This window comes from Macrotis lagotis, chromosome X (assembly GCF_037893015.1).
Source record: "Macrotis lagotis isolate mMagLag1 chromosome X, bilby.v1.9.chrom.fasta, whole genome shotgun sequence".
Lineage (NCBI taxonomy): Eukaryota > Metazoa > Chordata > Mammalia > Peramelemorphia > Peramelidae > Macrotis > Macrotis lagotis.
Window position 1 is genome coordinate 293,050,816 of NC_133666.1, and position 2,856 is coordinate 293,053,671.

A 2,856-nucleotide genomic window follows, 5' to 3' on the forward strand; every position below is an offset into this window, starting at 1 on the left:
GGAAAAAGGAAGAAAGACACAGCTTCCTTAGCCACCCACCCAATATTGACTGTACTTCCACTCATTCTCCTCAAGGTGAGGGAATTGAAACCTTCCTTTGAGATACATGCTATTCATATTTACTGCTTAATCAAAATCCTGGTAGATATTGCCTACAGACTCTGAGTCATTCTTCAATCCTTCCTCAATGAATTTAACAAAATTCAACACTTTTTTTCACTTCTCTGCAACTCCTACCTTCATATAAGTTTAATTCAACATATATATTGGTTCTTACTCAAAGATTCCAACCACTCAGTTCCTTAATCTACTCACTTCTCACAAGTTATTCTCCATCCAACCTTAATCTCAACCATACACAAAGATGGTCATATCATTGACAATACCATCACCCTCAAGTGTATCACCTCCATGATCAAGAATTCTGAAATTCCCTTATCTGACCACAAACTATTGGTTTTTCATCTTTTCCTCTGCCCCTTCTCTTCAATTGCACTGCTATCTCCAATCCTTTGATCTTTTAGTTTTCTCTTAGGTCATCTTGCTTGCACTAACCATTCTTTCCTTTTCTCCTTATATTGATTCCTAGGAGAACCAATTCAAATTTATACTGTCCTCTTCTTGGAACACTCCCATCATTTGTTTTCTTTGAGCCTATAGAAGTTCTGTACAATACAAAGATGGAGAAAAATCACATAACCTTTCTGACTGAATTCACTACAAATTTATGTTAGATAACTGTAATTGAGTACCTCTAGCCAAGCATACTATTCCTCCATTATCAGCTCACTAACTCACCTTTCACTTTGGCTCTTCCAAAGCTTTTGACTTCTCTTCAATCTTACCATCGTCCCCTACTCTCTCAGCTGAAAACTTTCCCCTCATATTTTACAGACAAAAAGTGAGACCTTTGCCATAAATTCTCTTTTCTCCCCTCCTCTTCATGTTCTTTCACTCAGCTGCCTTCTGACACTTTATTTTCCTATACCCATTTCACATGACAAAATGACTTTATTCTTTACCAAGATTTACCCCTCTACTTGTTCAAATAATCTTGTTCCATCCCAACTCTTGCGACAGGTCACTGGCCTCTGTTAGCCCCACTCTTTCACCTATTTTCAGTTCCTCCTTGCCTGTCTATTCATTTTCTACTTCCTAACAAACAAACATTCCCATATTTCCTGAATCCTTCAAAAAACTACTGTCCATATTTCTTCTGCATTTTTAGTTAAACTTTTCAAAAAGGCCATCTACAAAAGGTAACCCCTCTCTCTTCTTAACCTGTTACAATCCAGCACCCAACCTTATCATTTCACTGAAATAATGTTCTCCAAAGTTAATGATCTCTTAGTTGCCAAAGCCAATAGCCTCTTCATTCTTCTTGACTTCTCTGCTGCCTTTGAAAGCTGATCATCATTCTCTGCTCCTCTTCTCTTCAGATTTTTTCACTACTTCTTGGTCTCCTTTGCTGAATCCTCCTCCTTCAGCCTCTAACTCTGTGTCCCTCCCTTTTTGTCCTGTTGTCCACTTCTCTCCTCCCTCTATATCATTTCACTTGGTGATCTCAATGGAGATGTGTACTTTGCCAAAGCTTGGTCAACTTACCTTTTGGTACAGCTTGAGAAGTCATTGGAATCTAAGGAGTTCTGAATTTAGAAGCAGAAATAAAATAGGAATAATAATACATCTGTAAAATAAGGATGATAATACTACTGCTGATGTCCCAGGTTTGTTGGGAGGGTCAAAAGAAAGCATATAAAGTACTTTTTGTAAATTATAAAGTGCTGTATAAATTATTAAATGCTTTGGTCAGATCAAATACTATCTGAGACCATTGTGACAAAACAAAGTCTGCATATGTCCTTGTGGTCAGAGGACCAAGATTCAAAACTTGGACTTGTTCCTTGAACTGGTTATTCCATCTCTTTGGGCCTCTTCCTTATATAAAATAGTGGAGGAGAGGGGTTACATTTCTGAGATGACTTATAAGATCTCTGCAGCCCTAAGTCTATTATTCTGTTATTATGAAGATAAAAAGGCCACATAATGTTTTCGGAGATATGAGCACTCAGTGCTGAGATGACTTCTATTTATCACCCTTTATTGATGGCAGATGGGGTCCTTAGAATGGAAGAGGTATAGGGTGGGAAGTGGGGACTTTCTGATTTCAAAACTTAACATTAAATGTATAGAACTTTTTCAAGACCAAATTTATTTGAAAGGCTTTGGGCTTAATTAAGATTTTATTTATTTTTAACTTCATATTTTAATTCTACCTAATACTTACAAATATAGTAGACAATACAGTGGAATACAATGAAAAGTGAAAAACAAGATCACCATCCTCCATGTGATGAAAAATACTATCCATCCCCAGAGAAAGAACTGATGGTGTCTGAATTCAGATTGAGGCATACTTTTACTTTATTTTCTTGAGATATTTTTGGGGGTGTTCTATGTTTTCTATCACAATATAACTATACACACACACATACACACACAGAGTTATAGTTTATATGCATGGTTATGGTAGATAGGTATATACATTTATACACACACACACACACACACACAAACACACAGAAAGAGCAAACTATCAGAGCTGGATAAGATCAATAAGGGTCCAACTCTCCCAATTTGACTCTAAGGCTATTTTTGATTTGAGGATTAACAGGTTCTATTTCCCTTATTGGTCAATATTTCATTCATTCTATAAATATTTACAAAGTAAATATAAATGCCGGGAATGGTTCCTATACCAGAGTATATAACAAGCTACACCCAGTACCCACTCTCAAGGAATTCACCTTAGCCATCTCCAGGTCCTACTCAGATGGGGTTTCCAGTCTAAAGGTA

General features: G+C 36.8%; 1 non-coding gene across 1 annotated transcript; it reads left to right on the top strand.

Moving 5' to 3' along the window:
• Positions 1–2,038: 2,038 nt before the first annotated feature.
• Positions 2,039–2,112, top strand: LOC141503799 (small nucleolar RNA SNORD83). The gene has a single exon (XR_012473104.1). It is a non-coding gene; the product is annotated as a small nucleolar RNA SNORD83 (small nucleolar RNA).
• The last annotated feature ends 744 nt before the right edge of the window (positions 2,113–2,856 follow it).